Source organism: Drosophila melanogaster, chromosome 3L, assembly GCF_000001215.4.
Source record: "Drosophila melanogaster chromosome 3L".
NCBI classification, from domain to species: Eukaryota; Metazoa; Arthropoda; class Insecta; order Diptera; family Drosophilidae; genus Drosophila; species Drosophila melanogaster.
In genome coordinates, this window is record NT_037436.4 from 22,966,044 (window position 1) to 22,979,949 (window position 13,906).

The 13,906-nt window shown below is 37.4% G+C and overlaps 13 annotated features.

The window, feature by feature from the left end:
- Positions 1 to 222: part of a mobile genetic element that runs on past the window's edge.
- Positions 223 to 1,989: 1,767 nt separating this feature from the next.
- Positions 1,990 to 2,117: a mobile genetic element.
- Positions 2,118 to 2,701: 584 nt separating this feature from the next.
- Positions 2,702 to 2,909: a mobile genetic element.
- A 2,444-nt stretch (positions 2,910 to 5,353) lies between these two features.
- Positions 5,354 to 5,440: a mobile genetic element.
- Positions 5,441 to 6,472: 1,032 nt separating this feature from the next.
- Positions 6,473 to 6,533: a mobile genetic element.
- A 90-nt stretch (positions 6,534 to 6,623) lies between these two features.
- Positions 6,624 to 6,685: a mobile genetic element.
- Positions 6,686 to 7,443: 758 nt separating this feature from the next.
- Positions 7,444 to 7,520: a mobile genetic element.
- An 89-nt stretch (positions 7,521 to 7,609) lies between these two features.
- Positions 7,610 to 7,738: a mobile genetic element.
- A 182-nt stretch (positions 7,739 to 7,920) lies between these two features.
- Positions 7,921 to 8,053: a mobile genetic element.
- A 2,037-nt stretch (positions 8,054 to 10,090) lies between these two features.
- Positions 10,091 to 10,223: a mobile genetic element.
- Positions 10,224 to 10,588: 365 nt separating this feature from the next.
- Positions 10,589 to 10,901: a mobile genetic element.
- Positions 10,902 to 10,909: 8 nt separating this feature from the next.
- Positions 10,910 to 11,084: a mobile genetic element.
- Positions 11,085 to 11,135: 51 nt separating this feature from the next.
- Positions 11,136 to 11,371: a mobile genetic element.
- The last annotated feature ends 2,535 nt before the right edge of the window (positions 11,372 to 13,906 follow it).

Below are 13,906 nucleotides of genomic sequence, written 5' to 3' on the forward strand. Positions count from 1 at the left end.
ACGCCCACAATTTTGCAAAATATTATATTTTTTCATATTTTTATTAGTCTTGTTAATTGCTATCCTCTTACCAAGATCTAACGCCCACAAACCGCCCAATTTTTCACATTATATTCTCCAATATCTTTCGATATGCCAGAGACATTCTGAGATTTCGCTTTCTGACTTCCACTAGCTGAGTAACGGGTATCTGATAGTCGGGGATCTCGCTTATGGCATTCTATGTTGCTTTTAACAACCAACTTTAAAGTAGCTCAATCGATTTTCTGTTTCACGCAATAAATTACAAGTGCGCGGCGCTGCGCTGTTGATGCTTCTGTCCTACCCGCAGACTCAAAGCATTTTAAAATTCACTGCTATTTCACGGTATAAATTTCGTGGGCGTTTGCTCTTCAATTAACCCCTGGCCAAACGGGCCAGAAACAACAGTCAGTCGGGCAACAACGACATCGACAGCAACAAGAGATACATTAGCACGAAACCAAACTCGAGGAAAAAACTTGGTAAAACAGCTTAAACTTTTGGCATGTCAGACATCGCTTTGAGTGGTAAAAGGTAGTGGTTGCGGGCGTGGCACCGGATCAGACTAACAGGAGGACCTACGTTACATGCAATTCTGGCTCCCCACCAAAGCTAGCACAAACTCGTTCGCCACAATTAAGGCCACCCCTACGGTCTGCAATTTGTATAGAAAATACGCTATTAGACACTTTTTGGCTCGAGTGAAGACGCCAGGCGGTAGGCTGTTGGTAAAATATGCGCCTAAGTAAATTGCAAGTTCTTCCGAGCTGGAAAATTATAAGGAGCTCGCACACTTTACCATTCGAAAGCAATAGGCGATTGATTGACAGGCGAATAGCTCTAAACATGATTCCAGTAATATACATAGGAATCGTAGGTTTGCTAATGTGCGATTTTCATTGATATTCGAAGCTTATGCCTTTGATGTGCACTTCTTAGATTTGGCAGACTTACGCACACTGTCACCAGACCATTTTTTGCTTTTCAACATTCATTATTACTTCTGAAATTTTAAGGGTACCTGCGTGAGCATTGACATTCGCATATATGAGTATATATTAAGTAGTCTTATAAAAACATATTTCTGTCATAGCAGATATTAGTTACAAATCCATTCGGAAAATAACCGTTCGAGTTAGACTGAAAGAAAGAAAACTGTGAAAGGTTCCTTGTTCTTCCGAACCACACTTTACAAATCTAATGAAAGTTTACACATCAATTGTTCTAAGCCAACATTCAGATCCCATTGAATTTTTCGATTTGGCCACTAAACAAATGTGGCAGCCTTACTGAAGTTAACCTAGCAAAGGCAGGGAGCTGCGATAGCATGATTGAGCAATAAGTAAAAGGCTTTCCTTGTGTCTTTGGCTATGGCTAACAGCCAAAAAGGTATGAAAGTGGAAAATTGTGAAATCTGTCAACGAAAAATATTTGAGTATCGACGGGACAGGCTGAGACAGGAAAGCATGGAGGATGCTGTCCTTTCACCGCCGACGATGACGTGACTCTGTCAAAGACCCATTCTCGGAAGTCCCAGCCCATAGACATGTGAGTGGGTGAATGTTCAATGAGCAGCAATTGAAGGGCGGAGTCACGGCTAGGTTGGACGAATTGTGCGGACTTCTCCTGCCACCCTCTGTTTATTTGTGGTTTCGATTTTGTTTGTTTTATCTGCTTTCAGTCATTTTCTCCACCCAAAAAAAAACAATAGTAAAACTTCAATACCCGCTGTCTTAAGATATACTTCACTACACTACACAGAGCTCTAAGCTCTACTTACTAAACTCAATAACATCAAATTTTTGGCAGCAAAATTGTAACACTAAGGTGACCATATCAAGACACAATTATAATATTAAAAAAAATGTTATTATACCCCTTACTAGTATAGTAAAAAGGTATACTAAAGGCCCTAACGCCCTAACGCCGCCCAAACGGTGACACCCACACCTTTGAACAATTTTTAAATTTTTTCTCATTGTATTCCCCAATATCTATTGATATCCCAGAAAAAATTATGAAATTTCACGTTCGCATTCACACTAGCTGAGTAACGGGATCTGATAGTCGGGGAACTCGACTATAGCATCCTCTCTAGTTTTTATTATAAACTCGTTAATATACTTAAGTAGATAAAAAGCTGAAGAAAACATTATATGAAATTAAGCCAAAAGTTTTAAACATAGTATTAAAAAGGTACGTTAGGCCAGTAATATCAAGGATAATGTATACAAAATAGCTAAGTATAATAAAAAAGTATATAACTAATTTAAATAGAGCATCCTTAGCTGTTTAAGACCTTCATGACTCATCCTGCTATTTTGAGGCATGCTCCGTTAATCGTAATTTTTTTTTTCAATTTCGATGTGGGCAGAATCGTTCGATTTCGTCCTTAGGTGCTCTGGTTTTCGCAAAATATATGCTATCGTTTTGCCATCGGAATTCTTCATTTCTTGCTGCTCAAAAACGGAAATTTTTTTTGTCAAAATCAAACAACGTGAAAAAAAAACATTTTTTATTTGCAATTGCTTGTTTTGAAGCCAGGAAAAGCCATTTCACAGTTTTAGTTCTGATTTTCGCAATTTCTTTTTCACTGCACTTTGACCATTTAAGTTATTAAATTAAATAGCCTTATTTACGAAAAACACTTTTGGACCTCCTCCGTTTTTGGTCTCTAGAATCTGTATGCTGAATCCCAACCTGCTAGCTTTTATAGTTCCTAAAATCTCGATGTTCATACAGGCAGACGGAAAGGGCCAAATCGAATCGCCTATGGATATTGATCAAGAATATGTATACTTTATATAGTCGACAACGCTTCCTTCTGCCTCTTACATACTTTTCAACGAATCTAGTATACCCCATAACTCAGCGAGTAACGGGTATAAAAAATAACGATTACCGGCGATTAGGAATATGTTGATGCTTTTATTGCTGAAGATGACATTATTATAAATACCAATTGGCTTACTTCAATATTCTTAGACTTTTTCTATTTGTCGTGCACATTTCTATCGATATGCCAAAAACACTTTTTGATTTTGGTATTCTTCTTTCCAGTTCCTCTCACTATGCCCACAAAAATTTGAAAGGTCTTCCAACACTTCCACTGTCTTAGGTAATTAAAATTTTTATTGTTGTAAGTTTAATATGCATCTTAGGAAGAAGATTTAATACCAGGTTACTTTCAAATGTTATAAAATATGTCAAAAATATGTTTATTAGCCATTAAAGCAGAAAACTTGCTTCTTAGCGCGACAAAATAACGACTAGTATTGAGAACTGCGCAAAGAACAGTACGGAAACGGGACTAAGCGAAACTCTCAGCAAATGTGTGGGTTGTAAAATGCCAAATTTTTACTAGTCACAACTGTGTTTTTTGCGACTGCTTTTTTGTTCTTCTATTCAGGCTGGTTCTCGAGCGAGGTTGAATGTGAAAGTAATAAAAACAACGAAGGCAAGTGACCAAAAATGATTAAACGTAAAAATGCTGCACATATCAAAATGGAAGCTCGCACACACAAAGCTCATTAAGGTGTTGACGACGGAACTGCTTAAGGGATTGTGTGAAAAAGTGGAAGGAAGAAAAGGCCATAAATGCTGAATGTCGAAACACGCTAGGCAATTACTCATTTTACGATGATCACACTAATGGTCGAAGGGAGGCATGAGTACGCCTCCGAAGGTGGCTATAAAACATGGTCACGTGAATCTTGCAAATCGCTTAAATTAGAACATAAACCATTTTTCTTCAAATTGGCTTTGCCTTGCGCCAGAGAGGAATACAATTCAGATAATAATTCAAATAATATCCTTTATGTAAGAGGCAAGCTACTTCCTGTAAAAACGTTCAAGAACTTTTAGTTCCTCCCTGAGTGACGAAAAGTGAATCCTTTAATTACCTACAAATACTATAAAAACGGAACGAAATTCGCAGTGTTCCCACCATCAGATACCCCTTACTCGGCTATTGCACATACATACTTAAGTTTATTAAACACTTGCGAGACTGTTTTGATTTCATTTTCAAGGCAGTCAAGGAGACCTATATAATCGGGCATGCTCAGGTAATCTAATTCGTAAGAATTTATCATATAAACTAAATAGATGGGAGAGTGTGAGAAATTATCGTCAAGGGGTGATGAAAAGTGTGGCAATCGAGATAATAAAACGAATACAAAAGCAAATCAAGCTTTTTTATTTTGATTTAACTTAAATAAAAAACTTGGAGTGCTAGGAAGATAACGATATGTTGGCATTGGCATAGTGATATAAATCGGCACCGAGATTTGCGGTTTGGTGCTGTTAGAGCGTGGTCAAAATATTTTTGGCATATCGATAGAATTCGGGAAAACCGAAGTGAGGGCGAGATACCTTTGGACGGTTTGGGCGTGGCAACCTTGTGAATCAAACTGGCAATACAAATTTGGTAAGCACGACAGGGTTAAAAACGCCGAGAGCCGTTTAAAAACTTTGTGAGCCTGGAAGTATTACCTAAAAAATGTTATCCCAAATTTAAATCTTATGACAGATGTCATAAAAATATTCCCAACTCATATAAATTTGTTATACTTCATTTTAGAATGTTATGTAACGACGCTATGCCAACTAATACATTTATGCATATATGCAAATATTTTTTTCAAAATGTACACTTTGACTGGCACAACTTTTATTTAAAAAAAAAATTTTTTTATTTTTAATAAAATAATTTAAATTATTCTAAAAATGCCGAAATGCAATGAAGGTCTAGTCTCTGTCTCATTTATTATATATATTTTAAAGGTCCGTAATGAATCTCTAATTATGTGCTACTATCACATGTCCATGCAGTCAATCAGATTTTCATCTTAAATTCTCCTGGCTGCCAACCGAATATATTGCATATGTCGGCAATAAAAATCCATGTCTTGCCAGCCACCACTAAAAAGTGAATTATAATGTTTCTTTTTTAATCAGGGGAAAATGTGCAGAGTTTAAGGTGGAAAGTTCTGGCTTGGTTACAATCCATAAACAACAAGTAAGCTGCCCAAAAATCAATTTTGTGTGTGGGCACGGCTACTTCCGTTCATCGGTCCTTCAGATTTCGTCGTGGGCCTTTAAAGTTATTTTTCTGGCGTAAATCGCTGTTTTTAAACCAGCACATGCATTTTATACATTTTTCTTAGATAAATGCAGAATGTTAGAATTTTCAGTTTCGAATGGGCTAAACTAAACGAATTCGTACTAGTGATATGGGTCCCAGTAACACAGGTTTATTGGAAAGGGTATTAATAGTTTGTATTGCTAAAGGTGTCATAGTATTATATTCGATATTCGTAGAATAAAAGAGTATACCCTTTTATTCGTTGAAAAGTATGTAACACGTATCAGGAAATGGTTTCGATCATATAAAGCATATATGTATGTATATTCTTGAAAGTTGCTATATAAGCATACCTGGGCGTCACCGGTAGGCATCGCAAAACTGTAGCCAATTTTATTAAATACAAGTAAACTTATGGAAAAAACTATAAACTATAACTATATGGAAAAACTATGTATACGTCCAATCGCCGAATACCTTGCAATTCCCCCGACTCGTCTGACAAAATTCGAGAAAAAACCCGAGTAAATCATTGATTCAAAGGGTGATTAAGAAAGCTAAATATTATAACACTAAAAGCTGAAAAAAACACTTCTGAGTTGTGTTTTCGGGAGAGAAGAAAATTATCTGGAGTAACCAGACGGCTGTAGTCATTACTATCCTGATTTGCGTAAAGAGGAGCACATTTTGGATCGCTTTCACAGTCTGGTTCAGTATCCTATCGTGGCCCCTGTGAATTGCAGTTTTTAACACCAAAAATTAACGCAATAGATTAAAACTATGTATTAAAAACTGAATTTTTTCGAAATGAATCGTTATCCTGAAGACCCAATTTTGAAATTGATTTTGAATTTGGATTGTTTTTCTTTTTTTTTTTTAAATAAAAATCTATAGACACAAAACTTCATCCAAAATAAACTTTTCATTTAAAGACTTATTCAACGTTTGAATGAAACAAATTTCTAAATATCTCACATCAATGATTTTTACTCAACGGGCGCTAACCTGATAATGCGAAGAGTACATTTTTTATCACTTTTACATTTTATTTTTGTTTTCCCCATTTTTATCGAATGCCAAAAATTGTTACAATTTTCGTTTGCACCTCCAATAACTGAGTATTGGATTTTTGATAGTCGTGGATCTCGTTTTATCATCTGACAATTCTAATTTCTATAGATGACATTTGCTGCATGTTCAATCGCAACTCTCTAGGTTTTGTAGTTGATGAGGGTTCCGTTTAATAATTGTTTTGTTGTATTTATATTATTATATTATTATAATTGTTTATTATATTATTTATATTAAGCGAAACATGTTAGTGTGATTATTAACTTTAATGAGCACCGAATACTCGTCATATTGTACTTTATACGGTCACAAACGCATCCTTCTTCCTGTTACATACTTTTCAACGATTCTAGTATAGCCTCTTACCTTACGAGTAACGGGTACACAAATTTTGCTTGACTTTGGTTCGTTTTATGATTTTTCTTGCCTATTTTAATCGATATTTCACTAACGAAGTAACGGATATACATATGATAGACAAGGAACTCGACTACAGGGTTCTCTCTTGGTTTTTTTTTTCAAGTTGTTGGAAACTTTAAATTTGTCGTTACCACATCCACTAGCTGAATAGCGGGTATCCTGTAGTCGGGGAGCTCTATTGCCAATAAAACTTAGACCTTCAGATCGTTGCCCTGTTCTGGTTTGTGGGTACTTTTTTTTTGGTGGTTCAATAATCGTTTACCTTAGGGTCAGTTACATGCTGGTCATGTTCGATGAAGCCAGTTAGAGTATGTCTAATAGTGTCGTCCGGTACTACAGGTTATGAAGACAGGTTTCAAAGGAAGCCTTGATATACGCGGCTGGTACTTGCATTTGCTGTCAGCGTGAATGCACCCCACAAAACGCCAGGCGATGTCATTTGATTACGTTGGTGCTTGGAGATGTTGTGGGACATTGGGGGATGTCCGTCGCCAGCTGTGAGTTCCCAACATAGTTCGCCGGGCCGCCCAGAGGTGAGCAATTATCGGCACTTAACCGTGGCGCCCTTGAACAGAACGGAAGTGCTGGTGGGTGCCAGGTGGGCTGAGCAGGAGGTCGAGGATTCAAGGAGGCTTGAGCAGGCATATTTTAAAGCGCGTCTATAGTTATTTATTTGTGTCTGCTTTGGAGATTGTGTTCTGTGCTGTTTGTATATAAGCGTACTCGTATGGTGGACCAAGAGTTGTACTAAGCGGTCTCCCTTGCCTACCGTTTTACTCCACGAGTACAACACACCTAAAACGGTCATGCCCACACTTTTGAACTATTTTTAATTTTTTTTAATTTATCCCAGAAAAATGTTGAAGTTCGTAGTTCCACTACATCAGTAATGGGTATGTGAACTCGACTATAGGACTCTCTCCTGTTTTTATTTCAGTACTTTTGAGTTACGGTTATCTAAGATATTTTGAATTATTCTTATACGTTACTCGTAGACAAAATAAAGGGGTATACTACATTCGTTGAAAAGCATATAACAAGTTGAAGGAGCGTTTTCGTCCATATAAAGTATATAAATTCTTGATCAGGGTCAATAGGCGAGTCGATCTGACCATGACCATATGAACGCCTCGAGTTCCCCGACTCGCCTCTGTTATTCAGCTGGAGGTGTGAACGGAAAATGTAATTATTTATATATAATAATATATTAATATTTTTTGGAATATCCGTAGAAATGGGGGAATAATGAAAAAAATTTAAAAATTTTTGGCGGTTTGTGGGCTTTTGATTGGGCATGGAAACATTTAGAAAGAAACTTACGCTGCGTCTATGCCTCTGGAATCTTCATGTTTAATCTCAACTCTCTAGCTTTAATAGATTCTCTTATCGAATCGTTCATACGGACAGACGGAAATGGCCAGTCGATCTGGCTTATTGATCCTGATCAAGAAAATATCAATGGGAAGAAGACGTGCCACAAATGAAAAGAGATGTTACATACATCAACAAAGGGATCCGAAGACATCGGAAAAGGGTGCAAGTAGCTGCTTCAACGCATTCATCTCATCCTTGCTGGCACACAAATTTCGTTTTGGCTTTTTATTTCCAAGCAGCACCTTTCGGCAATAAGTGGAAAAGACATTTCTTTGCGATTACAATTCTGGGCAGTTTACTTAGTATCGAAGTATGTGTGTGCCTGGACAAAGTTTTCTTCATTTGCGACGCCTTAAGGAAAAGTTCCGCATGGAAGAAACTCCCCACTTTTATCTGGATACCCGTACAAGAGACACCGTGCTGACCCGGGACAATAGGTGAGAGCGCGCTGCATCAATATCCTGTTGCCATTTTGAGCTATTTACAAAATTAAATACGCCGCAAGTTTTCGGAACGGAAACTAAAACGGAACCAGAAACAAGAACCACAGTAACCACAAAAATTAAACTTCTGTCTAGCTTGTGTTTACTTTGATGGAAGCACAGTCCTGAGAGTGGAAAAGTTTAAAAGAAAAGACAATACTACGAGAAAAAGAAAAAATGGCTTTAAAAATACCCCGCAAAGGACTAGGTCGATAAAACAAACTTTTAAATGATCAATGATTTAATGTATCTGCCAGCTGGGCAAAAGAATAATTAAATATGTATACAAGTTTTAAAAAATAGTCGCCTGTATGTTCGAAATCTTAGAAATGCAATCAGCACACCGAGTCTGTTCTCAAAAAACATTTCAGAGGTCTGCACCAAAGTATCACCGGCAATTGGATTGCCGATGCAAGGAAAGGAAAGGACTCAGCTGCCGGCATACTATCTCCCCTTTCGACTCGTATGATAATGTTCAAATTGATTTTGGTGCATAAAATTGACTCACGACAGACAATCAATCAATTAAAACAAATGCTTAAGTATATACAGAAATCACTCGTTCAAAGAAGCTCTGCAGCTTATTTCTTAAGATAATACACATAAATAAATAAAACGGAAGACGGGAATGGTTACATGTTAAATGCAATGCGACTACATATCGAAGGAGAACACACGAGGCAGTACTTATTACTATGAACATTAAATTGCGATTGACAATCATTTTTTTAGATTTTGCCCCAGACGAATTCCATCCCTGCGTTGGCAACTAAGAACCCAACTAAGAACTTAGCATTTTGATAATGTTCGCCGTCGCTTCGAGTGTTTTGAGGTAGTCTTCCGGCATCTATATAATTTCTGATCGCTTTGTACGCACGTAGTGTGAAATTTTACTTACATATGTATGTATGTTGTATATGTGTATGTTGAATACATCAGCCCTTGCCTTCCTCCCACTTGTTTATTTATATTCAGGACTCCCCAATTCTCGGAATAAGGAAAATGTGTGCCGGAATTCAGGGGACGTGCAATTTTTGTTGCACGGCTTGGCGTTTAAAAATTATGTGGCATTGCTTTAACGGATTTGCACGAAATAAGATTATGGTAGGGGCTTTTAAACGGATGGGTACGAACTTAGGCTGTAGGAAATAAGGCAGAAAGCAGCAGTCACATCATACCAACTCTGGGTCGTCAACCTTGATTTCTTCCTTTCGGAATTTATCTAATTTTCAGATCCTTAAACATACGTGCAATCTAAGCTTATCAAACCTCGACTGCTGAATTTTAATAATTGATTCCACCGTAAATCACGGACTTAATTTTTCCTTATCCCTTATTTCTTTGCTTTTATAATTTATAATCTACCAGTGTACATCGCTGCCTTTGATGCAATCTTGTGGAAGTTATTAAAGTGCTGTTCCATAGACATACATACACATGTTGCCAGTGAGAAATACAAAATTTTTAAGGGGTTGAACACCAATTGAAATTATTTACGTAAGATTATTAAATTTAAATTTCCACAAAACACGCAGGTGAGAAAGCAAGCAATAGGGGGTCAAATTGAATTGAACGAATCCACTGGATGAACTGGGAATGGAAAATGTGTTTGGCAATGCATGGAATGGCTGAAGAGAGGGCGTGGCAAAAAGTTTTTTGGCAAATCGATAGAAATTTACAAGACTAATAAAAATATGAAAAGAAATAAACAAATTTTTTTAAGTGTGTGCGTGGCAGTTTTTTGTGAACGCCAGAGTGGATATGGCGACATTGGCTGACAAGCTGTTAAAGTACGCTTCTGAAATTAAAAAAAGAAACTTAGAAAACAGCAGATTTGTCTCCTTTAGTGAACGAACTTTAATATACGAGCTAGATGCGGGCTCGCAAGCATCTACCCATGTCCTTTATTTCTCCCCACCCACTCTCTGCTTGAAATTAATTTTTAATGTTGCCCTTCGGTCGACAGATTGCGAAGGGGAATACCTGATCATAAAGCTCACCTGTTCACAGGTGCACAGGAGGCTGTGCACCTCGCCCAATAAGTATGCTACAATATGATTACCAGGCTAGCCATGGACGCCGTCGAAATGCTTTACTTGATCAAAATCGAATGATTTTTTTTTTTTAAATTATAATTAAATTTATTTTTTAAGGCATACGGGGAAATCTTGGAGCCCCTTTGTGTCCTTCGTTTCTATTATTTCTGCCCATTTGGGAGCGATGGCTAACTATAGTTAGCTTTTTTTAGTTTACAATAATAATACAGTACAGAACAAACACATAAATCAAATAGGTTTCAGCTTCTGCTGACCCTCGCCAAAGGAGATCGGGAAATGAGATCCCTCGGTTGCCTTCTGTTGAGCCTCCTTGGTGGGCGTGGTCTGTTAATAGCGCTGGCCAGCCGATTTCTGTGGCGCTCCAGCCTGTCATGGTACCTGCTCGAGTGCAGTAAAATGCCGGAAAAGTGAAATTCCAGCCTCTGCTACTACCGGTATTTCAAACACCTACTGCAGTTCGACCTTCACACTGACCTCCTCTCGTCTGCGTACATCTTCACCTCTCCCTTGAGCGGCAACATATGCTCTACAATTCACAAAAGTGCATCTGTCAGCTCAATCGCGAAGCCACAATGAATGACTAATTAATCCTACATTTGAAAAAAAAATTGATTTGTCTGTCTGTCAGGAACTATAAAAGCCAGAAGGTTGAGTTTAAGTTTAAGCATTCAGATTCGAGAGACATAGACGTAGCGAAAGTTTATTGACCTATGTTGCCACGCCCACTTTTACTGTTACGATCAGACTTTCGAAAAATGTTTGGGTATATTTTCATGTTTTTATTAGATTTTAAATTTCTATTGATTTGACAAAAAAATGTTTGACACGGCCACTCTAATGCCCAAAAACCGCCCAGATTTTCTTGGGCCACACTTTTGAAATTTTTCAGACTTTTGAATATTTATAATAATAATTTGAATAATTTGTCAGTTTCGGTCGGTTTACCAAAAACACTGCCCACTACCCTCCTTATACCTAAAAAATGACCAAAACCGTAACGCCCACGCTTTAAGACAGTTTCATCAGTTTTCAAAATTTCCTACTCGTGTACTTATGTAAGCAATGCCGCACAGTGTAATTAACTGGATTCCTTCAGGGAGCTCAACTTGCCTGCTGTTTTAAATATGATTTAGGGATTACGCTTGCGGTACAAGCCATCGCGTGTCTAGAGCGCAACTTGTCGACCTTTTATCCTTAGCCCTGGCCTACGCCCTTTTCGTCACGAACCTATTGGCGAACTAGTAATTTGACAACTTTTTTGGCCTAAAAAGAAAATTAAAGCTATGCAGTACTGTCTCTTCTACATTAAGAAAAAGTTATATTTTTTATTTGATGCATATGCAAGGTTGCAGTTATTTAAATTTCGCACACCTTTTGGGTATATTAAATAATATTAAATATAATATAAATAATTGTAATCGAATTAAAGAAATTTTCTTACAAGTAAGATCGATTATAGTACAATGTAATCAAATTAGTCGCGTGTAAGTGCAATAATGTAATGAAATAGACCCAGAAAGAATATAGTTTAATATTTATGTTATCAATCAAAATGAAACAAAATTATGTATTTTGATGGTATGCTGGTAATAAAGATCAAATTAAAAAGTAGACAAACTATATTTATAAATATTGTTACTTAGCAGACTTGATTGCGAGTTGCCCAGTAACACTAGTCAAATTTCTATAAAAATCTTGAAAATATGAGCATTATTTTGTTATGTAAATATGTATTTATTAATTAATTGAGTAAGAAATCCCACTCGCTTATTACGTGTATTGCTCAATACTGTAGAAAATCGAAGAGATCTGCCATATTTTTCCCTGGGTGAATCATTTTCAAGTTTCGAAAAATCAATCAACGGGAGCGGCAGTATAGACAACATTTTGATTTTCGTGTTCGCGGGAGGACTTTGCCGATTTTGTATAACAAGCACTTGCTAATTTGGTCTTAATCAGCTTAACATACATATTTAATGATGCGGCCTACTTTGCAGCTGACAAAACTTGCAAAGTTGTCTGTTGCTTTTTAAAGGTTGCACGATGCTTATATATGTAAGCTTACAGCTGGCTATGTCTTTCTGGGAAATCTGGAATAGTTGCACAGCAAAGAAGTAAGAAATGTGTCAGGCCGAGGAACGATTCAAATGTTCATATATATTTGTACATAATCGTAAATTTGCTGAAAATGCAATCTTGGCAATTGGGATTTATTGAGACATTAAATGGATCCCTCTATTGACAAAAGAGTTGATAGTGGTCTGTATTGTCAAATAACATCGGTTTGAGTTAAACTAAGTGATAGGTGGATCTAATTTAAAACTACCAATTGTTGCCCACCACTAAGTACGTTTTCCAAATTCAAATCCAGGGTCAAAACTTGTCTTATTTCGCTTATCAGAAGGGGCGTCATTGTTCCCTTTTTGTCTGTTTCCATAAAAATGTTAGCCGAATAGAAAAACTGCCAATAACACTCAAATGCTTTTGGCCCTCCTTTTTGTATTTTGGTGTCGAAATGTGTGAGCATGTCAACGTCAAACACTTCTTGTTAGCAAGTTCCATACATGTTGACGCTGCTTTTCAATTGCGTCTATTATGTAATACCTCCCTTGTTTTCTGCCGCATTGGCATTTCAGCGATATTTTGTTTCCGTTTTGATTCCTCTGCCATTTTCGACGCCATTTAATACCCGTAGTAATAAGCAGTGGTTTTAGCTGGTCTCTTTGACCATTGGTGCCAAGAAGTGTTCCTTGAACTTACGACAGCAATCTTTGTCACTTTCGTGGTCGTTGTCCGCACACGTTTTCCGCATGACAGAGAAAAGTAGTCGAGGACAGACCGCACAATAAAGGTCCATTGTAAGGATACATCTTTTCAGCGTAGTGCTGAGGAGAAGTGGAGCGCCTTCTAATCCGTCTATTAAAACAAACACTGCCTGCTAAAATTACTTCGGGCTTAACTGTTTTAGTTGCAAGGTGCCAGGTAAGTGAGGCTTTTACTGAAAAACAGTTATCTATTCGAATTTTGTTATCGTCTTTCTGCTAACGCATCGGTTATTAGTTTACCGTCTTAAATGTATTAGTGAAAAGCTCTATTGCGTCTAAACGGTCAGCAGAGTGACCATAGCCTTCCTAATTCCATTAGGCCAAATAAATTCACTTATGCTGCACCCAAATGACTCCAATTATGCCGTCAGCATAAGTGTGTTCACAGCCCATGAGGTCAGGAAACCGGCTCCAACCCGATTTCCTTCACAACCCAAGAGCTCAGTAGGAAACGCGGCTTAGGACTTAATTTCCTGTTTCCACTCACAACAGGCGGTTTCCCATCGGAATCTCTAGTACATAGCTAGTCTCCTCGGCCTAGTTAAACAAGCAAATAGGGAAAGAACGGAA